The sequence below is a fragment of the Astatotilapia calliptera genome, chromosome 15, assembly GCF_964374335.1.
Source record: "Astatotilapia calliptera chromosome 15, fAstCal68.1, whole genome shotgun sequence".
NCBI classification, from domain to species: domain Eukaryota; kingdom Metazoa; phylum Chordata; class Actinopteri; order Cichliformes; family Cichlidae; genus Astatotilapia; species Astatotilapia calliptera.
In genome coordinates, this window is record NC_137436.1 from 39,060,614 (window position 1) to 39,087,706 (window position 27,093).

Sequence of the window (27,093 nt, forward strand, 5' to 3'; positions counted from 1 at the left end):
AGAGCAGGGAGGAGAGGCGATGAGACACAAAGACTCTCCACGTGGTCATGTGGTCAGAGAAAACAGGACGGAAAGAGGCATACAGCAGAATCTGCTTTTCAGCATCACGTGAAAAGATAATTTTCCCCCTTTGTTTCCCATCACATCACTGCATGTGTTCAGCACGTGTGCTGAAGGAAGTATTTTTACCGGGTTGTCAGAGTGACATGCTCCTTCTTCATTTAATTTAACCATTCAAAGATTTGACAGCTGAGTAATTGATGGATCCACAGGAAAATACTTCGAGGTAAATGTTAAAGAAAAAAAAGTTCCTTTGGGAAGTCTCCTTGGAGCAAAATACAAAGAAATAAGGAGTGAATTAAGACTTTTGCAAAGTACTGTACTTCTGACACCAGTTGCTAAACAGACTGAAACAGGCATCCAACCTATAGGCTGCCCTCCTGCTGTTTATGGGGCTGAATGCTATTTCTGAAACGGCATTTCCCCCACAAAGCTGTAGGTTCTGATACAGATATCGCAAAGCACCATAAAAGGACAACTCAACAACAACAGAGCCTTTCATCTCAGCCTAACAGAAATTTAAATCTGGGTGCTTGTGATTACACGCTCTGTAATTAAAGTGTGCAGGTAGGTTGCCATGAAGGCACAATGACATAACTGTTAATCAGGCATACACCACAACCTTCAAATCCTTTAAAACTAAAAAAACAAGTTACAATAAGGGAAACTGAGATTGGAGCTTTCTATGGAAACTTAGCTATTATTTATTTTATATTTTAGGTTAGCAGGAGGCAGTGGTTAAAACATATATTTATTTTAAAGAGGCAAAAGTTGCAATTTTCTTTTAAGCTATAAAATGCTACACAGTACTGCAGGTCCTTTTTTTTTAAAGTAGCTTTTGCAAAGGATATAAAAACAGAGTAATTAGAGGAAAATAAATGTGCTTTCATCAATATTTTTAGTAACAAAATTAATTTAAATTACAGTTTATACTAGGAAAGCGTCGTGGCATAATGCTAAAATCACAGTTGCTCATAAAAAACAGGCAGAAAAATGTTTTCAGTTTTAAAAAAATGGATAGAAAGCTTCAGTTGGGAATTCATTAGCCTGGTGTTCAGAAGCACGAGCGGTGATGAAAGCTCCTGCGTTACTCCTGCGTCCCCTGCGTCTGCTGTTTAACTGGGCAGTTACGTAGCAAAAGGACGATCCTGATTGCATCAAAATGGAAAAAATAGGGCTGCCAGGACCTTTAACGCTCACTGATGCACGCTTGCTCTTTTTATTCGTGGTTTAAGGGGAGTTGTGCCTTACTGTAGTCGACAGGTTGGCTCACTCATTTTTAACAGCTTTCTTGAATTTGGTGGACATGTTTATGGAGACAGTAGCTGAAGATGCTGCACTTAATCACTAGTTGAAATACAATAGCAGACTGTTATATGTAACAATAAATATATATCCAGCATTTAAGCCTAAGAAAACCATATGGAAATTATTCCACTCAACATTAGCATAACAATGTGGGAGCCAATGATGAAAATAATAGTACGGCTGAATATCAGCAAAGCATGTGTTAGGGACGAAAGGATCAGAGCGGGAAATGAAGAGCGCTGAAGAAGAGAGGGAGGCTGCTCATCGTGAATGATGGAAGCCTGGAGTCGTAAATGTAGGTCACAGACTCACAAATGTATGTCAGTGTGTTAAAAACAAGGGATGCAACCTCAAATAGTAGAGCACAAGACACAGAAACAAAACAGGGGCCCGTTCTTCGTACCTCGCTAAGTAGGTTAGCCGGATTAGATTGTTGACGATTTCGCGTGATCCTGGATCAGTCGGTTCCCCGAAGCTCATCCGGGACTTGCTGTCATAGCAACAGAGCCGTAAGCGTAAACCTGCTCGGGAGCAGGTTTACTTTATGTAAACAGGATTAGATCGCGGCCACGCAGGTATGTCCGCTTCATTTATACGAAAGCAACAGCGATATTTTTCCACTGTTTCACCATAAATAAATATTATCAATGTAACTAAAGATAATGCAGCACTTGATCCTTTTATTGATGTCACACAGATACATACAGGTCATTTCCTAAAAAAGGGAAATGTACTATTAACATTCTATTACATGTATGTGATTATTACAGATGTAATTCATATTTCAGAGTAGTAATTGTAAATTACTTCGTGTAATCAAGATGAGAGACCACGGCTATAAAAGCGAAGGTGGATTTGGGAAGCCTGTCGCAGCCATGTCCTGTCCGTATACGCGAGCAACCCATTGCGGAAGGTGCAAGATTGATATGGAGAGTCCTCAGAATTCAGCGTATATTGCGGGACAGACAGGATCCTTTAGCTCAGCGCGACAGTGTGCTCATAGAGAGATATCGATATTCCCGTGAGGGTATTATTTACTTAACCAACTTGTTGACGAGGGGGTGCAGGACCACCACCTGTCTTTTTTTCCTCTGCCCTTTTCTTGGTTGCTGTTATGAACAAACTAACAGAGTATTACAGGCCAGTATTACCTTGCCAAGAGACGCAAAGCAATCTAAGAGATAAATATTACCATTCTGTAGAATACTCCTGTATTCCACTTTTACTTGTTCCCATGTTCCTGTGGGTCCTGTTGTGGCTCTAATGTGAAAGGGGATATAATATAACATATTATAATATAATATAATGCCATATGATATTGGACAATATAGTGTCATATGATAGATCTACCCTACCGCCTACTGGTGTTGGCCAGAGGGGCCGATGGCGCGATATGGCAGCCTGGCTACAACCGTAGCTGCCTCCACCAGTGTGTGAATGTGGGAGTGAATGAATAGTGGTATCGTAAAGCGCTTTGGGTGCCTTGGAAAGCGCTATATAAACCCAATCCATTATTATTATTATTATTAAATTACCTACGAGTTTGATTTGTCAGCAACTTTCTGCCAGCCCTCTCTCCTTGCTTTTGCAGCCTTTGCAGTGTTCTCTTGCGTTTTAATTAAACTCTGAAACTCCTGAAATCCCTCACTCATGAGTTCTTGCTCTGCTGCCGGAAAATACCGAGCCGAGCACGCCCCTTGGACATTTTCGCCGACCAATCAGCGGGTTGCCGATCAATGTTTCTACTATCGATGCGTAGCCCCTTTTACGACACCCAGTGATGTCACATTCCTGCGTCCAGCTGTAGTAATCGTCAACAGCAGGTGTGTTCGGGGAACCGGATTAGCGAGCTCACGGTTAGCGCGATGATTTGATCTTGGATGTGTCATTTGATCTTGGATGTAGTAAGCGACGTACGAAGAACGGGCCCCAGGACAACAAAAAAGAACGAGACAAACAAAAACATTTGAGAGCCAAAAGACAGGACAGAAGTAGGCAAAGGAAAAAGAGATAAAGTCAATTGAAAGAATGCGATTGTGCATTATATGGCAAATCAATGCTCTGTTTAATTATGTATGGCGCCGGATGGGCCAGAGATCACACTGTGTAACCATGCAATTAGCAGACCTGCATTGGGTCAGCCGTTCTCGGCAGGGAAATAATCAATAATGGAAAGTTGTGAAGATATAAACTTCACCTGTAAACGGACAAAAGAAGTTCAAATTCTTTTAATTTTACTGCTTCTTTACTCCATGTTTTTAACCTGTGCTATTTCCAGTTAATAGGCTAGAGCATTAAACATAATATTTACACTGTGACCTTTGCTCAAAAGAGAATGCCTGGAACATACGATAAGATTAATTGCATGATAATAGTATCCTAACCTATTTATTATGAGGTTACAGTCACTTTAAAGTCAGTATATTAAATGTCTAATTCAACGGTCATCAACATTTTTTGCGCCATGGACCGGTTTATGTCCGACAATATTTTCACTGATCGGCCTTTAAGGTGTTGCAGATAAATACAACAAATAAATGTAGTACTGGCACCAAAAAAGAAGATTTATTCATAACACAATAACACTAAAAACTGATAAAAACCCTGAAAACCATAAATTTCACATCTGAGCCTCAACTCTCGCGGCCTGGTACCAAACCGGTCCATGGCCCGGGGGTTTGAGGACCGCTGGTCTAATTGACAGATTTTAATGTGTTATTGCTATCAGGTATTGATACTAACACATTATTAAACTATTACTGATTGTTATATATTTGTTTCCACATTTCCCAGACCCCTTATTATCCCATAACATAGATTTCAGTGTAATATTACTCAGCTAAAACCATTGTTCATACAAAATATTACTTGGATTTTATTTAAGTAGTAATACTTAATGCTTATTTCTATGTTATTGCCTTCTAGTTTCTACATCATTTCCCCAGTATTACCACATCATTACTGAGCTGTAATGAAAAGTGCTACTAAAAGAAACTACAAAGGGAAGACAGGGCAGGAGATTAAAAACCAGCAAAGTGACCATTAGCTTCCAGAAAAAAAGAAGGAAAGCCCTTTGTTCCACCATCATTATGCAGGTGGAAGGATGAAAAGATTATTTTCCCCCTTTGTTCCTCATCACCTTCATGTGTTCAGCACATGTGACGATGGAGGCGTTTTTACTTTGTTGACTGCGTCACGCTCACAGGATGTCACAGCATGGCTCCCTGTCCTGAGTGACAAGTGACTGATGCTGATGTGTTTCCCTTTGGTTTCTATATAAAAGTAAGCAAAGAAAAGAGACACACTTCTTTACTAGACTAGAATTCAGTAGAAGTAGAAATCAAAAACTAGCATGAAAAAAGCAAAGTGCATACGCTTAAATGAAGTAGGGACCATTTTTGAAATTGTCAGATGTTTTACTGTGGGCAAATGCTGTGCATCTCCTAGTGAAATAATACAATAATACATGCTTGCTGGCCAATTTCAAATCATCAGTGTTATCTGCTCAATCCAAAGCCCTACATCACTTTAACAAACAGCAAGTAAACAGACTGAAACAACAGTTAATGTTAATAAATTAGTGACGGGCAGGACAGTATAAACTAAAAGTACCTTAGAACCACCAGTCTGGGTGTGTGGTCCAGGTAATCTGCTCTTTAACTGCACACTAACGGTCAAACGCTGATTACATGGTGCAGTCAAAGTGTGCGTCTACAAAGAGATTGTCCCGTGTCGTGAACAGCAACAGTGCTCCCATCAGGGTACAGCAGCGCCTCCGATAGGTGGCCCGAAGGGTGTCTGTGGCCTATTTTACGCACCGTGTGAACAGAACACAGTGTACAGCAGAATACACTGTGCTGCACAACTAACAAGCTCAGATCGGTGACAGTGCCTTCATATATATCAATTTATCAGTGATACAGGAGTATATGAGTGAATTATTACAGACATAGATGGGTAGACAGACAGACAGAGCCATAAATAGATGAAGATAATATTCTGTCATGTAGTGCTACTGAGGCGTGTGTGTGTGTGTGTGTGTGTGTGTGTGTGTGTGTGTGTGTGTGTGTGTGTGTGTGTGTGTGTGTGTGTGTGTGTGTGTTGCATACATTTGTGGGTTTTTGAAGCAGTTGTGTTACAGGTTTGTGGGGTGTGTCTGACAAAGATGTTTAAGATTTCTCACATATCATCTTTCTAGATTTCAACCAGTACTGTCACACTGCATACAAATGCATTTAAATCACAGTATGTAGCCAACAAAGAGCAAGAAATCTCATTACTAAAAACAAAGTGGTGTGTACACAAATCTTTTGCCTCAGAGGAAATTTGTTTGTGTATGTCTGCATAGTAAATCAGAGTTTTCATGGCTGGTGTCACTCGAGCCAAAGTCACAGCAGAGATGAGTGTTGGGATGGGGCACTGTGCCAGGGCTGAGCTGGCAGCTGCTCTGGGGCAGACGGAGGAAGTGGCACTGCCATGGGGGTGGCACGGGTGGTTGTACTGCTCTCTCTGAAATATAGTTTGAGTGTTTTGAAGCATCACACTGTGAAAAAGAGACAACAAAAAAGTCTGCATGTTTTTTCATCACAAGGTATCCCCTAATAGCACCATACACGCACATAAAAGCAAGACTTTAGAAGACAGATGAACAAAAACAGAGCGGCATGAACCTAGAACTGAACACAGGCTATAAAAATAGACTCAGAAAGGCATGACTGACACCTGGTATTGTCTTTATTACAAAAGCAACAGACAACATCTTACTAATGTATTAACTACTCGTGACATCAACATATTTGCAGCAGGACAGTTAATGTTGGACAGCTTTTCGCCCAGCACACCTCATATCACCAGTGAAAAAACTCTAAATATGGCCTGTCACCATCGGCTGGTGAAGGCATTTAGCACTACTATAGCTGCAAATTTCCAGTGTTGACCAACAGGACATTAAACTGTCAGATCATTCACAGGTTAACCATGCCAAAAGTCTAAAATGAATGAATAAAACCATCAATGTTTATTAGCTCTGTGGCATCATAAACCTTTATTGAACCCACAACACAGATGTGGTTTGCAAACTGTAAACTTCTTGTCTGTTTACAAAAAAAAAAGTCTGGAGAACCGTTTAGCTAAGAGTGTTCAGGCTGTGTTGAAGAATAAAGATGGTGTTTCCCACATTTCAATAAATCACTAAACCTGTTTCCCATTTGCACCTACAAGCAGGCATGTGCAGAGGGGGGGGCTAGAGGGGCTTGAGCACCCGCCCCTTTAAACCTCTCTGCACGGCCCTGCCTACAAGGTAGGATGGAAAGAAAAACAAGGGAATGGGAAAATAAATATCTGGTTTTATGTTAGTCGTGCTAAACATACAACAAGATCACTCAAAGAGGACAACTCCCTTCAAAGGCTACACTTACAATATGCTGATGTCAGCCTGTTTTTAACAAAATGTTATGACACTAGCTTGTTATGGCTTCTTTGTGATGTCGCAGATCATCATACTAAAAATAAAAAGAGTGTTTTACAGCTTTCTCCGTGTTCTTTCATATTACTTGATAAGGTTTCTTGGGCCTGGGGTATTGTTGTGAAAACGATCCATAAGAAATTGTGGGTAATATAAAGTTTTTACTGATTTTCACATTTGGAGTGACCTTGACCTGATTTTCACCAAAATGAAATCAGATGGACCTGTTATTGGTATCTATCATCACACAAATTTTGAAAATGATATCTTGAAAGCTGTGGACGCGAGTCTGCTAACAAGCAGTCAGACAGACAAATAAACTGAATTAAATAAATTATTGTGTTTCAGGGTCTTAAACCAGAAAAAGATGCAAGGATGAATCTGCTTATCACAGTAAGTTTCTGCCCTGTGATGAAGAGCAAAATGGAACTTCTGGGAACTTGTTCTGCTACAGTTTACCTCAGGTATTAATTAAGAGTAGTGAGCTACTGAGCCGTCATGAAGCGCACATTAGGGGTAAATCTGTGGAGGAAAGTAACAGCTGTTGATGGACAGCACAGCTGGAACATGACTTTATGTATAAAACAAGTCTGTGTCTGGAATGTGAAGGAAAATGTGCTGCAGCACGTGCATGTCAGGTTACATTTACGCTGGGGTTTGAGACTAATGCACGCACACGTTTCTTACACACACACAAACACAAGGGAACACCGCTGCCTTAAACTGCAGGCAGCATGTGCGCCGTTTCCATCATACGCAGCAAGGTTATCTGCGTCCAAGCAAGTTGTAATGAAGCTGCTTTGGGCTTACTTAAGCTCAAACAGTTAGCCTTGTTAATTACAATGAATTAAAAAAAATATCTTCCTCCTAATTTCAGAGCTTTTACTTTGATGTGGAACAAAATGTTCTGAACGCATCACTGATGACACATCTGAAGCTGCGTTGGTATTTTCCACGTCACATCGCTGCTTTCTAAAGCACCGTACAAAGCATGGGAAGTGATTTGCATTTGCATCCTCTCTTTAAACATCAGGCTCTTCTGAGAGAAGAAATTAAAACGACAAAGAGCGGAGGTAGTCTGCAACAGAAAGAGCATCCGTGTGTTTTCTGGGTCAAACTGGTGGAAGGCAACACTTCTCACCGTCAACAGGACACCGCCCTGCATGCCAGGAGTGATTATGCTGTAGCTTTTACAGCTTGGTGTGTTCTGTCAGTGTATTCCTCTAACGGACATTCATTTGGCATCTTCTTATCGTCAGCCTGAGAGATTTAATCAGTCAGCTGCTCACCTAGTTATACCCTCACTTGTCTTTTTTATTATTTTTCATACTGTTTCACTCTCCGTCTACATCAGCTTTCATGTCACTCTTCGCCTTTGTCTTTCATCCCATTTTTCTTTCCTCGTAGATTGCAATGGTGTTTAAAATTAAAATACTCTCTTAAGAAAATACAAATCTTAAGTGAGTAACATGACCTACATTATTGTGTAACCACACTCTGACAAAACATAGCATGTAGATGAAAATTGCATTTGACATTTAATGGTCAAATGCAGACCAAATGCAGACCTTATTATCTCCCCAGAGAACTCACTTCGATCATACTCACTGCGGTGTATATCCCCCCCGACGCTAATGCTAGGTTGGCCATGAAAGAACTTTCTGCAGCCATTAACAAACACCAGAATAAACACCCCGAGGCTGCTTTTATTGTTGCTGGCGACTTCAACCACACCAACTTAAAGACAGTCCTCCCACGATTCCACCAACATGTCTCCTGGTGGGACAGACGCAGTGCTCCAGGACAGATTCAAAAACACAGACTGGAATATGTTCACCCACACAGACCTGGACCAGTACACCTCATCTGTACTGGATTACATCTCCAAAACCACAGACAGTGTCACCACCCAGAAACGGATCACGATGTACCCCAACCAGAAGCCTTGGCTGAACCGGGATGTTCGTCTCCTCCTGAAGGCCCGCAACACCGCCTTTAGGTCAGGAGATGCACACGCCTACAGTACAGCCAGGGCTAATCTAAAGAAGGGCATCAAAAAAGCCAAACACCATTACAAAAAGAAGGTAGAAGAACACTTCTCCAACTCCAACCCCCGACGCATGTGGCAAGGACTCCAGACCATTACAGACTACAGGACCACCAAATCCTCTGATGTCTCCTTCCTCAACGAGCTCAACAACTTTTATGCTCGTTTTGAGCGAGGGAACCCCACAACCACAACAGACATGACGCCAGACCACCAACCTCTGACTCTCTCCCCCACCGATGTAGGAGCGGTGCTGAGCAGGATCAATGTCGACAAGGCTGCAGGTCCCGATGGTATCTCCGGGCGTGTTCTCAGAGCGTGTTCTGGGGAGCTTGCAGGAGTGCTGACAGACATATTCAACCTGTCCTTGGCCCACGCTGTGGTACCGGCCTGCTTCAAATCCACCTCCATTGTCCCGATACGCAAAAACTCCAACCCATCTAGCCTCAATGACTACCGCCCAGTAGCACTCACCCCCATCATCACTAAGTGCTCACCTGGTCCTAGCACACTTCACATCCTGTCTCCCCCCCACCCTGGACCCCCACCAATTCGCATACCGCCAGAACAGGAGCACAGAGGATGCAGTCTCCATCGCACTGCACTCTGTCCTCTCACATCTGGACAACAACAACACCTACGCCAGAATGCTGTTTATAGACTTCAGTTCAGCGTTCAATACAATCCACCCCTCACAACTCATCAGGAAACTGACAGACCTGGGCATCAGTTCCCTCATCTGCAAATGGTTACTGGACTTCCTGACCAACCGCCCCCAACATGTCCGGCTGGATAACCGCTGCTCATCTACAATCACGATGAACACCGGTGTACCACAAGGATGTGTGATGAGCCCTTTCCTCTACTCCCTCTTCACCCACGACTGCAGACCTGCTGATGGTTCCAACACCATCATTAAGTTTGCAGATGACACCACGGTGATTGGCCTCATCAGTGACAACGATGAGGCCGCCTACAGGGAGGAGGTGGATCGTCTGGCTGAGTGGTGCGACACAAACAACCTGCTGCTTAACACCGAGAAGACCAAGGAGCTCATCGTGGACTACAGGAGGAATGCTGATCCACATCCACCCATCCACATTAAGGGGACGGCTGTGGAGCGTGTGAGCAGCTTCAAGTTCCTGGGAGTCCACATCTCCGAGGATCTCACCTGGACGACCAACTGCTCCAAGCTGGTCAAGAAGGCTCACCAGCGCCTCTTCTTCTTGAGGACTCTGAGGAAGAACCACCTGTACTCAGACATCCTGGTGAACTTCTATCGCTGCACCATCGAGAGCATCCTGACCAACTGTATAAAAGTCTGGTACGGGAACTGCTCTGCCTTGGACCGGAAGGCGTTGCGGAGGGTCGTGAAAACTGCCCAGCGCATTGCCGGAGCACCACTTCCTGCCATAAAGGACATCTACAGGAAGCGGTGTCTGAAAAGGGCTGGGAAAATCATCAAAGACCCCAGTCACCCATCACATGGACCCTCCTGCCCTCTGGGAGGCGCTACAGGAGCCTCCGGACTAAGACCACCAGGTACTGGAACAGCTTCTTCCCCACAGCTGTCAGACTCCTGAACTCTGCCTCCTGACATCTGACCCACATTAAACTCACGGACTGGACATACACACACACACAACCACCCACAACCACCTACACACACACACACACAATGGACAACTGTACCCTCAAACACACAATAATAACATGGACTGAACCACCACTCACAACCACCAGCACTTTATATAGCCTCTGTAGGAATTATATCTCACTTATCTTAACTGCACTACTGTATAGTTCTGTGTAAATAATCATTCTGTACATTCGATAATTTTTAATCCTACAACTGTTTATAACTTGCATAGTTCACATTTCTGTATAACTATATATCTCAGATTTCTGTAGTTTTTCATATTTATATCCTGTACATAGCCTGTTCATAGCTTGTACTCACTACAGCCTGTACATACTTATAGTTATAGAATATTCATAACATACTTCATACCGTGTACATTATAACATACCATAATAGACCCATTTCTGTAATATACTTACATATCTATATTATTGCTAATATATATTGTAATATATTTATATCACGGCTAAAGCACTTCTGGATGGATGTAAACTGCATTTCGTTGCCCTGTACCTGTGACATGTGCAATGACAATAAAGTGAATTCTATTCTATTCTATTCTAAAACTTACATACATAAAGAAAACAAAGAAGCAAAGCACGATTAATGCGGGTAAACCGGCAGATATAACTGATCAAAACATCTCAGCAGGTGTAATGCTGTTGTGCGCAGATGAATGTGGAAACCGATTCCAGGATGTTGAATTCATGCAGAAGGCACAGATTTGATGTAGAAGGTTGCAGAAGCATGCCAGGAGGAGCTTGCCAATATATTTTATTGTGCTGAAACATCTTGATTTGCCAGTGAGTTTTCCTTTGCTGCCCACTATACTACTATACTAATGGCATATTATTAAGTTCACTGGAGATGAAACTAATACTTACTCATCAGTCTGTCGCAGAAATTAAGCAGCAAGGAAAAAACAGAATAGCTGACAAGACGAAAAAGAAAAATACATCCAAAGGTCTCCAGTTCCCAATCCATCCATCCATCCATCCATTTGCTTCCGCTTATCCTTTTCAGGGTCGTGGGGGGCGCTGGGCTAACACACAGGGACAGACAACCATTCACACTCACTAACACATTCACACCTAGTGGCAATTTGGATTATCCAATTAACCTATCCCCACAAGCTGCATGTCTTTGGACGGTGGGAGGAAGCCGGAGTACCCGGAGAGAACCCACGCAAACACGGGGAGAACATGCAAACTCCACACAGAAAGACCCCGGCCTGATGGTGGAATTGAACTCAGGACCTTCTTGCTGTGCGGCAACAGTGCTAACCACCGTGCCACCGTGCTGCCCAATCTATGGAGCATTTTAGGATTTTTCAAGCTTGCTGGTTTTTAAGTCACATCCATCCATCCATTTAGCCAAACAAACGTTTTACATTTTTAATCTTTATCATTTTAACTGTGACATTTAGAAATGTTCATTTGACATTTAGTCACGTTCCCCACGTCTTCAATTCCAACTCCCCGCCTTCTCTCTTTTCTTCTCTCTTCCTGTCTTGCCAAATGTGTGGGTTTGAACAGGTTTCTCTGCATTTGAATAGAAATCTCAGGGGTGTGTCTATTCACTGGTACCAGCGAGATCTCTGGCTGCCACGCCTGCACTTCATCACTTAATATCAGGCTTCTAGTTCCTTTTGGGGTTATTTATTCATACCTGTAACACTGTGTGTCCCCTGGACATCCTTCATGTTACAAATCTCTAAAACTCCACCTGTTACAGCTGCCATAGAGCCCCTCTCACTGAGCCTACATGAAACCCCTTTGATAAATCTTTGGCTATGTCAGTAAACAAAGAGCTCTTCGTGCCAGCATAAATATAGATTCGCAGACACAGATTTATTCCTCGTATTCGTTCTGTTGGCTGGAAACAATGTTACAACAATTGTTCTTAAGTGTTAATATATGATTCTAAACAGGATCCTTATTTGTACTTGTGGACATTAGATTAAAGTTTGCACATAACCCAAGCCTCCAGCAACTGCCCTCCTGGCTCTTAGAAGCTCAGAGCTGCTGACTTTCTATGTGATGAATAACAATTGACTATGGGCTTCAAAGGATGCCTGCTGAGAAATTTCTCAGAAATTTCTCACCCCAAAGCTTCCGAGTCCTGCTGTTAGCATTAATGAATGACTTCATATGGTTAATGAATGTGAGTTTTGTGGTTGTGAATATAAAATAGATGATTTGTCGACATGTGAGATCATTCAGCAGCCCATACGTTAACATTTACTATTTCTATGGTAGATGAAGCTGTGACCTACAACATACTCTCACTGCTCGCTTATATAAAACACCAACTAAGATTAATGTATTTTGTACATGCCCCTGTTTTATATGTGAAACTTAAGCCATTGCTTATTGGAGTTATTTTTGGATAGTGTGTCAGAATCAGTAATATAATAAAATGTAATGAAAGCGTTTCTCTAAGAAACGTCTCTTAATCCTTTAGAAAACCCTCAGACTTAGTCGAAATCACACCATGACAAAACTCCATTTTCATATCTTCCATTCCACATATATGAAACCTGTGATTAAGATGCTTCCATGTCAGTGATGTCAGTCCAACAACAGCGTGTTTATCACCTCAGAAGGTTTGACTCCCTAAATGCCAGTGAGTCACCAACACTGCCTTGGCAGAGACAGAGCCAGTGGACGCTAGCCATCTGGGCCAAGGAATCAGGGCAGAGCCTTTGAGCATATGGCCCTGTGGTGGCTTATAATGATGTTCCAAACAATAGAGACCACACTTATAGGGAAGTTACAGCGTAACTGTTTGTCATAGTTACGCAAAGTTGAGTGTTTCTATCAGCCGTCTAGCTCAGTCAATAATTGATTTATTGGTTTGTTAATAATCACGTCTTTACCAGGACACGATCCAGACAGCTCATTAAAGCGAGGCGATGACAGCGATGACAGCGATGACAGCAGTGTCTGGTGATTGTTTCTGCTCAGTCGCAGAAAAACAGGTGGAGCAGAAAGGTTTGGGAAGCTGTGTCAGGGAGGGCTGATTAACACAGCTGCTGCACGTTGACTAATCACTGCTTGCTTCTTACGCAGTAGCATACTGGGACCTTAAGAGTTCTCATGCACAGGCTGCAAGATGTAGTCATGCCAACCCGTGTGGCTTGGGTGTCATGAGTTATACGTGCTCCACTGTGCCAGGCAATTAAAAGGTGTTCACAGCATTTCTGATGTTCATGCTGTTTGTGAGCAGCTCTGTGTGAAGAAAGGAGTGTCTGAGCTAGGTTTGGGTTTGTGCTGGAGAGCCTTACAGGCAGTGAGATAAATGCACAAAAACATCCTTGTTTACCATCTTAAACTAAACTACATGTAAAGGTTAAAAAGGCCTCAAGTGCCAGTATCCTGCAGGTTTTAGATATCACCCTGGGTCAACACCCCTGATTCAAATGATTAGTTCATTCCCAGGCCTCTGGAGAACTTGAGGACATGTTGAGGCAGTAATTTAGCCATTTAAATCAGCTGTGTTGGATCAAGGACACATCTAAAACCTGCAGGACACCGGGACTTGAAGCCTGGAGTTGCCTGCCCCTGGTCTAGATGGTGTAGTTTTAGGATGCATGTGTAAAATCTCTGTAGTCATGATTGCAATAGCACCAAGGGGGAAAAAGTTGTTGGATGGATTGAGTTGAATTTTGTGCATAGACTTGAAGACGGACTTTTACTTAAAGTACAACCCTAAATCTGTAAAAGGAGGGGAGCTGTGTAAAATGTAAACAACAGAGAATATAATGATGTGGAAATCTCACAAACCCATAGTAGAAACTGATTCACAATAGAAAATAGAAAACATACAAAAGGTTTAAACTGAGAAAATATAACATTTTAAGACGGCAGCAATGCATTTTAGAAAGCTTGGGCATAGCTATGTTTGCATGACCTGGATGATGGAGAGCCTTCACAGATCTGTTAGCATAAAGATATTTATTTCGCAATCCCTTTTGTCCATGTGATTTCTCTGTTACACGCAGCACGGAGCGGTGGCGGTTAAAGAATGACAACACTTGCGCTGCGAGGTCAGCTGATTTTCTGACTCACTGCATCCATCTGCTTATTGCGCCAACCTTCAGCCCATTCAAGAATTTTTAAGCTTTGATTTGAATTGATTAAATAAAATTAAAACAGCCCAGCAGATCTGTGATGAACTCCCCACAGATGGTCTTCTAATGATGACCCAATACCAGTTTTCTAATACATGCAGTGATTGGCTGTTAATCACTGCTGGAGCTTCTCCACTGCTAGCCTGTTGCATGTTCTGTAGCACACTGACCTACTTACAGTGTGAGGCATGTTTTTGTCTTTTATATCAAGCCTGACAAATGACATCAACATATAAGAGCTTCATAGTCATGACCTTTCAGCTAGCTTGTGTAATTAAGTGTGCCAGAGCGTACGTGCATGAATTCAGTGATTCCATTATATATGTGACTAAGAATGCTATGCAGTCACAGTATTATTCAGTCATTACGTGCACACCAAGGTTGTTCTGCGACTGTCTTTAAGCATTGACCGACTGCCCAATTTTACCCTGCTATCCCAAAATACTCCCGGAAATTCCGTCCTATGATCTCACCAGAAGCCTGTTACCAACGTATGTCGCAGAATGGGGTCAACATTTTCTGTCATGTAACTAATACATAAAGCTTTGAATTACCTGAGGAGCTCAAACTATGGAGGTGGCAGTTCTCAGTACACACACACACAAGGCGGATTAACCTGATATATAACCATAAGAGAATTATCTTGTTCTTTCAAAGAGAGCTGGATGCAGTGTTTGCTCTCTGTGGTCTTGTCTCAGGCTTCGTCACCCCTGTTGGTCAGTTTTCTAAGGTGTTTCAACATGTGGGTCATTCGTGTTCTGATGCCTTGCTGGAGCCAAAAGGTCATAAATGGTCTTTTTAAAAATTTTACAATTAAAGTAATTACGTTTTGAATCGTAAAACTAATGGGAGATTCATTTTCTGTTTAGTCAGAGTAATCATGACGACAGAACAAACAGAAGAAATGGGTCTTCTGAGAAAATGTTTTTTAATCACCACAAATCTCTCACGTTCTCCAGTTGATCGTTTCTTAAAAAATGACAGTATACTAAAGTACAGTGCTTAACAAATTAGATCACCACCCAGTGCAACACTTCTGATATGGCAGTCATAAATTAAGAGAAATGATCATTAATAAACTAAGTTTTATGTATTTTTTAACAGTAAATCCACGAGTGCTGTCTGAGTTAATCTCGTTAAAATGACGTTAACCCTCTCAAGGCAGGCGTTGCAGATTTGCAACAAGTAAAAGCTAACAACCTGATTACCCAACATACATATTTGATGAGATTTTTTTACTCAGAAGTACCACTGCAGGTATTCTTTTGTGCATTAGCAACAAAAACTTAATTTGAGCCTGAGAGGGTTAACGCCATAACTGCATTAACGCGGCAAATCTCTGTTAGCAAGTTAACGCGGATCGCCCCATGCGTGGTATTGGATGGCGTCAACCCGTTAACGTTAACAGAGATTTGCTGCGTTAATGTGCTAATGTTAATGTCATTTTAATCTCTTTATAACGAGATTAACGCTGACAGCACTAAAATCCACCAGTATCTACAAGCACTTTAATCACGATTGTTAATGCTGAAATGCTTCCTGTGTCCTGTCTTCTTCCCCACAACCAGTAGCAGCAGATGACTGCCCCTCCCTGTCAAGTACTGTGTGCAGGCAGGAATGGTGGACCCAAAAATGCAGATTCATGGAGGTGAGACGGTGAACTCAAACACAGTTTCATTGCTGGATGGCAAAACAGAAAACTGGCTAAACTAAAAATACAAACAAACTAAGCAGGCAGACAGTGAGAAATGAGGGAGATCATGACACAGACCAAGAAAAACACAGGGCTTAAATACACAGAGGGAGCAATCAGGGAATGGGAGACAGAAGGGAAACACAGCTGGGACAAATCAGAGGCAAAGAGACAAGAGAAACAAAACCAGACACACTGCACACAGGACTGGGACTATCAAAATAAGACAGGAACCAGGAAACACACAGCCTGAACTCAAGACGCGCAAGCTTAACACTAAGGACGGGAGGAATAAAACAGAGAGAAGATTCACAAAACACAAGACAAGGCTAGACACTGAGGGAGGTAAACATAATTATTAACGGCAAGGATTAAACAACCGAACATAAACCAGTTAGAGAACCTAAACTTATGACATACCTTAAACCCTTTAGACAAAGAAAACGAGAACATAATGAAAAAAACAAAATCAAAGAACCAAAAAACACAAAACATTAACAGAGCCTGGATCTGCTGCAGGTTTCTTCCTGTTAAAAGGGAGTTTTTTTCCTACTGTCGCCAAGTGTTTGCTCACAGGGGCTGCAGGGGTTTTCTCTCTATCACTGTAGGAAATGTGGCACATTGTAAGGTGACGAATGGCACCATATAAATAAAATTGAATTGAACTGAATCAAAATATAATGATATCATATTACGTTTCTGTGAATTTATAAATTTACTGTTTTGCTGAAAAAATAGTAAAATACATTATTATTATTTTTGATGCCAAGTTACTATTTTTACTTGGATTCTCAAACAGAAAAAAATTGTTTTAGTGGTTTAATATTATTTTATCACCAGAGAAGTTTAGTGTGCCGACTCAAATTTGGGTATAAAAACATGAATTTCGTTTATTTTCCCAACAATACAATTAGAATATAATTTTTAATTGTAAACAAGCTTTTTCTAAAAAAAAAAAAAAAAAAAAGTGTTTTCTTGTTTTTTTCTGACAGTACAGTGAATCAGGCAGCCACACCTTGCAACAGCTAGAATCACTGCAGTTCACGGAGGTGAGGGCAGTAGCAAATGTTAAGCCCAGTTTAAGTGATTTAAAAGAAAAAAAAGCTTGTGATGAATCTCAACATGACTGAGAAATCAGTTAACCTGAGAAACAAATGACCACACTTAGGAACATTAAATCTTAGTTAAATCAGGCACGTGAGAGCCCAGCACAGAAGCTGAAGGGTGGGGTGGTAAAGGCGCTGAGTGTGTTATTAGCATTAGTGACACTGGCCATGCTGTACTGCATGTAATTAAATGTAACCAGCCACAATGAATGAGCCACTGACGCCGAAGCCTGAATGTGTGTGGACAGGACTTTACTGTATTCTTCATTATCAGTGTCAGGCAGTAACACATTATTTTATTAGTGTAATGAAATTACATTTTATAATGAGACGTATGAGGGTTTAAAATTGGACATTTAGTCACATGAACTAATTGCAAACTGCTGATCTGCCCATCATAGTATCTTGTTTTATGTTTTGTGTGTTAATCGCAAGATGTGTGCTACATATTCACAAGGTGTTACTGCAGCAGCTCACTCCGTGCGATTTCAAAGCACTCCGAGGCAGATTTCACATTTGCTGATGCAACCCCCAAGGGATTTGATCTCCTCTTGAAGTAAAACCAAAGATCTTTCCCTTGTTAGGTGAGTAACTGTGAGTAATTCCTAAAGAAAGAAAACTACTTTTGGCTGTTCCCTTATTCACAAGGGGTTACCACAGCAGGTTGCGCTGCGTGTTTGATTTTGGGAGATTTTTTTATGCTGGATGCCATTCCTGACACAACTCCAAAGGGATTTGTGTCTCCTGCTGGGACCAAACCAGAGATCTTTTGAAAGGTCTTCTTAGGCGACCATGTAAATGAGTAACTACAAAATTAATATATTTACCATTTTCAAGGAACTTGCCCAGTACCATCCTTTATTGGTCAAGTTTACCTTTTGATGCCTTTTCAGTCAAACAGCTCTGACTGTCTGTACAAACAGCTATGCAGCATAGATTAAAATGCACCAGAACAGCGTCTGTCACCTTCAGCAATGAGTAATTAAGTCTGATGGGTAAAATTATAAATATTACCATCAAAAGTTAGTGTGTGTGCTGCGGCCTGTCATTCTTTTCCACTGGCATAGAGTAATAAGAAAATAATGATACACCAAGGTTCCTATAGACCCTCTATTTTCATCTGTGCGATGCATTCACGGTGCTAACATAAATAACTGGTTGTGTCTGTGGAAATTCTGCATTTAGCCAGCACTTCAGAATCATAAATCAAATGTTTTTTTAAGCAGCAGGTGATCTCCGATGCAGTTTTTCTGGGTGAAATCATCTGGAGCTCTAATGCACTCCCATACCAGCAAAGATAGAGGAGGCTTTTGAACTGTGTGATGATAACAAGCTAGATGGTCCCTCTGCTCTTTAGTCCAGATGATGAACTGTCCATGTTTTCCAAAAATAATTACATTTTTGATTCGACCGAGCACAGAATAGTTTTCCACTTTGAAAGTGTTCCTGGATGATGCCCCCTACTTTTCATTCATGCATTTTAACTTGCATTTGTGGATGACCTGATGACCTGTGTTCATACACAGTGATTTCTGGAGTGTTCCTGAACCCACGTAGTCATTTCCATGAAAGAATCATACCTGGTTTAATGTAGTGCTGCTGCACTTCGTGTCTAATAACTTTTTGTTTGGACAGAAATGCTTAAAAAGGATGACTTTATAAGAAAATATTCCAACAGTCTGTTGAGTTAGTTCAAGAAACTGGACATTAAGTGAATCCAGTGCATTGAAGATAAGTTCAGTTATCTCAACATGATAGAGTCGTGAGTCACCTCAGACTGTAAATCAGATTCTGCAGTTAAATACAAGATTAGAAGTCAGTGTGGACACGTCTCCCTGTGGAGAAGTAGGTCGACACAGAGACCTAATTTCAGCTAGACAGAGTCATATATTATATGGGTCAGCCTCCCGGCCAGTGTTCACAGTTTGTATCCTTCCAGAAGGCATTGTAATTCCATATCTCGTGTATTAATGGCTGTAATGTGTCTAGGTGTAGCTCTTGAGACAGCCGGTTGAAGTATCCCACTGTCTGTCCATTGTGAGATGCCATATTCCCCGTGGTTGGTGACGCACCTCTCCAATGAATCAGTCCCATTCCCACTCAATCATTCACATGAAACTCAACATAAATATCTAAGAAAAGTAAAGAAACTTTATTATTATATAAGTATATATTGCCAAAGTTTGCATGTCTGCCTTCACATGCATATGAACTTGGTTTAATATGATGTTGGCCCAACAGCTTCAACTCTTCTGGGAAGGCTTTCCACAAGGTTTAGGAGTGTTTATGGGAATTTTGGACCATTCTTCAGACACTGGCTTATAACCTCCACTCAAATTCATCCCAAAGGTTTTCTGTCAGGTTGAAATCAGAACTCTGTGCAGGCCAGTCAAGTTCTTCTACACCAGACTTGCTCATCTATGTCTTTATGGACCTTGCTTTGTGTGCTGGTGTGCAGTCATGTTGGAGCAGGAAGAGGCCATCCTAAAACTGTTCCCACAAAGTTGGGAACATGAAATCATCCAAAGTGTCTTGGTATGCTGAAGCATTAAGAGTTCCTTTCACTGGAATTAAGGGGCTGAGCCCAGCACCTGAAACTCAACTCCACACCATAATCCCCCCTTCACCAAACTTTACACTTGGCACAATCCACTTGATATCATGTCACAGTACCACAATGGAATTCACTGAGCTCCCGAGAGCAACCCACTCTACACATGACTGGGTGCTTGATTTTATACACCTGCAGCCTTGGAAGTGATTGGAACACCTGAATTCAGTTAATGCTTTTGCCAATACAGTGTATATAAAAAGACACACACACATATTTGTGTGTGTTTGCTGTTCTCCTCAGTATTCAGTTCAACGGTTACTTCAAAGAACTTAATTTTGTGAGGTAAAGAATGAACAACGTTAGAGAGAAAACTGCAACAAACAGGTAATCCCCTACAAGTGGCCCAATGGTGACAGCAGGAAGAAGGAACTCACTTTTAACAGGAACAGATCTCCAGCAGAAAGTGAACTCTGAAACATACTCATAGTATAAAAATAGTGTCTTCTACCAGGTATTTCTGTACAAATATAACCTGCCATTTAAAGATAATATTGAATTATTGTTAATACAATCGAATACAAACTTTATTTCAAATTTCTAATTCTATCGAATGTCCTCAGCTAGTGAGATTCAGCCCTAAGATCAGTTCTAGTGGCACTATGTGGGGAAAAGAATCACTTAAAAATAAGTTAGTAGATTTTGTGTGCTGCTGCTGCTCTGGATTCACTGTTTGTGGATTTATCCAACTGAATTCAACGTGATGTAAGCTAATGTTACACAAGCTATCGTGCATGTGAGAATTCAGTGAGTGAATCTAAGCAACACCACCAACCAACTCAACCCGGATCATGAACAACACAGTCCCTCTGCACCAGTTAATCACTGTAAACTTATTAAACCAGTGTGGCCTGCACTAAAACTACCTGGTATTTTCATGCAACCTTTGAACACAATAAATGTAGTATACTTGAAGTTGTTTTGCAGGATGTTTCACAATATAAAAAAACAGCAACACATCGTGTAGGCTTTGCATCCAGTATCTGTTTGATCCCAATGAGACTTTTCACCTGGGTAAATAAAGGATGATGAAACAAAAGGGGAAAAATGAACAAGGGCATTATAGGAATGCTTAAAATTTCCAGTCTAACAAGTTTTGAAATAACTCCTGTCTCACATCTTTCTCTGTCTCTGCGTGGCGTTATCTCCTTCTTTCCCCCCCTGGGAAATCTATTCCATCAGTGAGTGTCACATAGAATAATAGCTCATCACCTTACTGCATAAAACTTTATAAAACTGCACAGTTCAAACCTGTTGCTTGGCTAATCTAATCAGCCTCAGTCAACAGCGCTGACAGTCCGTGGCCCAATTTCAGGTCGTGCCATTTGCACTGATGTTTCATCGCTTGTGATTCATGAAATGATCCTCTGCTGTCATCATAATCTTCCCTCTTGTTTAGAAGTTACAGCTGTTGTGACACTGAGAGGCTGAAAACAAGGCAATCTCCAAAAGCCACAGATGGCGGTGCCGTGTGTGAGTGCATGTTAATTTGTGTACTGCTATGCATATGCAAAAACTTGGGTGCCAAGATAGGAGCATGATGAAAAATAGTAATGGATAGAGAGGGAAAGGAGGACAGGAAAGAAGACCCGAACATTTGCATACAGATCATTGTCCTTTATCACTATTGTTCTTGTCTGAAGCTTTAATCTGTTTCCTGATACTCCACCCAATATTTTTATTTTCCAGCTGGTGGTATTTGACTGTTGGTGTGTTTGTCAGGAATACCTACCTACCCTAAACTTTATAAAACATATCCAGACGAACACATTTAATGTTGGTGCTGATCTAGGTTACTTTGTTTAAAGCTGACAAATTAGGTCACTGGTATTAAAGCCTTTTAGGCTTAGTTCAGTGTAAAATAGTAAGCCTGTGTTTGGTGACAAATTGGATAAAGCCATAGGATTCATGTGCACGTGACAGCTGCACTTAATGTTTGTCATTGATTACACTCACCTTGGGACTGACTATTGTTAGAAATTGTTGAATTGTTTTTCTCTGTCCTCTGAATGAAACACTTTAATGCATATTGACTGACTATGTCAAGGTTAGACACGTGCTGTTGTGGGCACTCGTACACAGCATCAGTGCATCAAACTGCTGTTGAACCACACGTGAAATGAATTAGAACACAGGTATTCACCATGATTGTGCTTTGAATATGAAGCGATAGATGCTATTGAAAAAAAACCTTTTTTCAACATCACTACATTGTCTTATAATCTGGACTTGTTGGCTTGCAGTGAATTTTAACTTGGTTTTTAGACATAGCAGAACATTTGACAGGTTAAGTGTCATAATTACATCTTTATTGTCATTTCACATGTACAGTGAAATCAGTGCAAACGTCTGATTCATCCAACCCCATTGAAAGTAAATGCATTTTAAAAAAGGGCCATAAAATATACATGTAAGTGTCACATTATATCACACATAAAAGACATTTAAGCTGAAACAATAAAATAATTCATTGTGTTAAAAAGTTGCACAGCTCGAGCAGTGTAAATGAAGTTGTTTCTTTTGGATAAAGTATTTTTTAAATCTCTTTGTCCTTGCCTGAGGGCAGCTGTTCAAACAGGTGTCTGGGGTTGGATGCTCTGGGCTGTTTTGAGGCAGCGGGGACTGCAAAGTTCCTGCAGAGAGGAGAGAGGGCATCTGATGGTCTTCTGGGAAGTGGTGATGACTATCTGCAGCATTTTCCACTCTGCCACTGTGCAGCTGCTAAACCACACACTGTTTCAGTATGTCAATATGCTCTCTATGGACACAAGTAGTTTTTAGATGTGTTGGTTCTTCCTGGAGATCCTCAGGAAGTGAAGCCTCTGCTGTGCCTGCTTTCTGTCTGTGCTCCAGGTCAGGTCCCCTTTGATGTGCACATCGCAGATCCAGAAGCCTGACACCCTTTCCACACATTCCCCACTGATGAAAATGGACCGAATTCCAATTTCCTTCCTCCTGTTAATCATCAGCTCATTGGTGTCGGTGGTGTTAAGGATCAAGTTGTAATCCTTTTACACCAACCAGACAGTTACTCATCCACCCCAGAGATGAGCCCCAGTACGGTGGTGTAATCCACAAGTTTGATGATGCTGCTGCTGGACTGGGCGAGTATGCAATGGGAAGTAGGGAGGGTGAAGAGTAGGGGGATCCTCACAGAGCCCTGTGGGGGAGTCAGAGCTGAGACTGAGAGGTGAGGAGATGTAGTGGCCGTCTCTCACCCTCTGGGAGTGATCAGGTTTTTATCCAGAGGCAGATGGAGTGAGGCAGTCCCAGGTCTGTCAGTTTGCTCATCAGTTTGCAGCAAGGATGGTTTTAAATGTTGTGCTAAAGTCCCCAATAGTTAAATATTGCACACATACACAGCATGTACATAATGCAACTTTGTATCTATTTCAATACAATGCTCTTCCAGGCTGGCTGGTGTGTTTTCCCTTTAGTTTCAGGCAAAAGAATAAAAACTAAAAATAAATTTTTTTTTATCGTGCATATTGAGTTCTAAAGACATTTATGGAGTCTGAGTAAAGCAACAATGAGTGCAGAACAAACTGTACAGATGGATGAAGGCCGCTTATTCAACTTTTTAGTGGGCAGCCTGCCCGGTCTATGGGTGGGAGAGATACTAGAGAGAAAATAGCTGAGGGAGAGACAAAGTGGAGGAGCTCTCAGGAAGGTACTGGCCTACATTTGTTTTTCCAATTGGTGTGTTGTGCTGTCTACACTCTCATACACACAAACAATCACACACAGGTTAAAGTGAAAACACTCCACGTACACATATTTGCACACGGGTTACGTGGAGCTTCTGTCAGCTGAATGTGTTTCAGAAGGAGCAAAGGCAATATATCTTTGATTCGATATGGTCTGAATGTTCAAATTGGACAGACTGTCAGCAAAGTCTGCTGAATTTCAATTACTTTTCTCTTTCTACCACAGCAGCTGTCACCATAAGCCAGCAGTTTAAGTGTTCAATTTTAATTACACACGTGCGTTTGCCTGAATTTTTAATTATGCCTATCAAGTGCTGGTGGAACATTGACTGAAGAAGGCGAAATGAGTGCTCAAGGGGGACGGCTGTCTGCTCCCCATCTGACAAGAGGTGAGCGGCAGGCTTAGGGAAAAAAAATCAAGCGCAGATAAAAACAACAGATAAGAAACACTGAAGGTCCACAAACACCGCGTCCTTCTTTGTGCTCGAGCTGGATACAGGTGTCAAGGAAAACTGGTCCTGTGGTTTTAATCAAAATGAGAAAATCTATCTTGTTACCATCCCAGAAAAGGTGAAACAGAGGTGTATTAGCGCATGTAGCATGGACAGCTACAACTGAAAACACCTGGCTGCTTGAAAAGCAAAAAACTAAAATGGTGTACCTGAACCTGTTGCCTACAGCAAACTGAAAGAGAGCAGATATTGTTTCAGAGTAAGCTATGCTGATTTTTTTTCTACTTTTCTCAATTAAATGTAGGTTTTGAATTTGCCCGTCAGTGTGTTTTTGTTTGTCGCTGCGATCTCTGCTGTCATGATTAAACTCTATGAAAAGCAGAAAAGAAACGAGCCTGTCATCTCCTCGCTGATTGTCACATTAACACAACAGGAACAGGCCACAATACGCTGCACCCTGCTGTACAAGAAAACACCATTCAAACCATTGCAGATGTTTACAAGGACAAGTGAATGAAGGCTGTCACTGATGATAAAGATAACATCATTACATTCTTGCAAATGTTCTGCTTATGGAGCTTTAACTGGGTGTGATGGCAAATTTGAGTGAGAGAAATGGGTCAGGCCTGGCTTGCAGCAGATAAACAAGAGCACAGACATGGACTGGTGTTATAACATAAGCGAGGTTGATCTGTATGCATTTTTATACTTTACGTAAGTAAACGCATCCTCTTTTACTGAAGTGTTGGCAGCTTTACCTCCCACGCGCACACAAACAATAAGGACAAAGAATTTTAATAACAGCAAGACATTTTATTTAGGAAAGAGAAACACACACTGTAACAACATTTTAAAGATTTGATAACTCTGCTGCTGTCACAGGAAGACTTTATTAAATGAAAAGGGCATGTAAAGCTTTCTCATTTGGTTCCGTCAAGACAAATTTGATCTTTAGACATTAGCATCATCTGCTGAGGGGTTATTAAAGTGAAAAATACAGACAGCTGTTACTTTGGTAAGTATAGTGTTAGTACATCAATGCCATACACACCAGATTATTCACACTCTCCATGATCTCAGTCAGATTAACCAGGGTGTAGTTGCTTGTCTAAGTTTTGTTGTCACTGCTTGACTGCATCTGCACAAACTAATGACTAATTAAAAGCCAACGAGATGTCAAAGAGGCTCACAAACAGGGACAGACACATGATGGATGCCTCACAATTGCATAAGTGCATTGGTCATTTAGCCAAACGAGCTAAAACGCTTTATACAAAGTCTGAGTGTTTGAAGGACAACAGAAACAACTGACATGGCAATGGATGCACGTAACACAGGAATAAGCACTCGACAATACCGATCAACTGACCAGTGACCCCGTCTGTTTCATGCATATTCAGCACATGGACAGCAGTGCAGACAAACAGTCGCTTGCACACTCGCAGACACGTGTTAATATGTCGTTACTGTGGAGGCTCTCCACTGTGAGTAAAGACACTAAAGCAAATAGGTAGGGGGAGAACCATGAAAGCGTTCACATCACCATTTAAAAGAAGGGAACGTGGCTAAAGCTAAAGCTAGCCAGAGCTCAGAGCTAGCCACAAGCTTGGTGTGAGCCTCGGTATGAGCAAAGGACCAAAGCAGTGACAGGAAAGTTGTGGAGTTGAGTGAAAAATAAAAAAGGATCACTGTTCTGTTATTTGGTAAATTTATATGCAAAATGATCTAAGAAACTGACATTAGTTCTGTTTATATCAATAAAGCATTTTATTTTCAATTGTTTCAGTAACATGTCCTGTAACTCCAAACTGTAATTGGTGCATTAAAGAAAACTTTATTTTTCTATAATCTGTCAGGTGTAGTTCTTAGAAAGAAAATCAGAATTGGCAACAAACAAACAAAAATAACCTGGAATCAGAAATTGTGTGAGTGAATCTCTAGACGATACACATATAACATTTTTTTAGATGATGACACAAATAGGTTTGTATGTGTTAGCAGAGTACCAACAAGAAACTGATATACAAGTTTTTAGATCACACACAAACCATCACATGGATGTATTGTATGACACTTACAGTACAGCTGTTGGCAGAGGTCCATAAGACCAAGCTGGGACGTATGGTTTCATCCTTCCCTTTAATAATCCATCCTTTCTGGTACATGACTGTACTTTAAAAAATTGTACATGCTTTCTGATAGATTATCAATATCAACCATTTTATGTCATTTTAAACACTGTAATGCACTGAAACATAGTGATGTACACTGATAGTGGCAATCCCAGTAAAACTAATGTAATCATCATGTAACCAGTAAAGCCACTGGCTCTGTTAGTAGTAAAACAGAAAAAGCTATAAGGTGTTGAGAACTGAAGACATTCTTTTTATAGTCTTATCCCACGGTTCGTTTTCTCCTCGGCAGCGTGCTTCAGTGCTACATAAAGCGATTAAGTTTCTGATTAATATCGAGTGTTGACATTTCTTTGAATCTGAGCAGGACTTCATTGAGCACAGCAAGAAAACTGAAAAGTGGGTCAGCATCCGCAGTCACGCTTTTGGCCGCAACGCTCCTTCAGAAACGTGTCTGAATGAAGTGGGTCTGTTTGGCCTCGGCTACACTGCAAACACGGGGCACAAACAACAGCCTTCAGTGTCGTCATTGTTAATCGTTATCTCTCCAATCCCTGTGGCCAGCTCTCTGCTGTCTCCCCCCACCCACTCACTTCTGCTTTTCTACCTGTAAAGACGTGTTTGAAAAGAGCTGTGGCTGACCCACAAAGTCCACGAAGAGCGATCCCTCTGGTTGCAAGAAAGAAAAAATACAAGTAATTGACAGAGATTAGCCCTCACCTGCTACGGTGTGATGTAG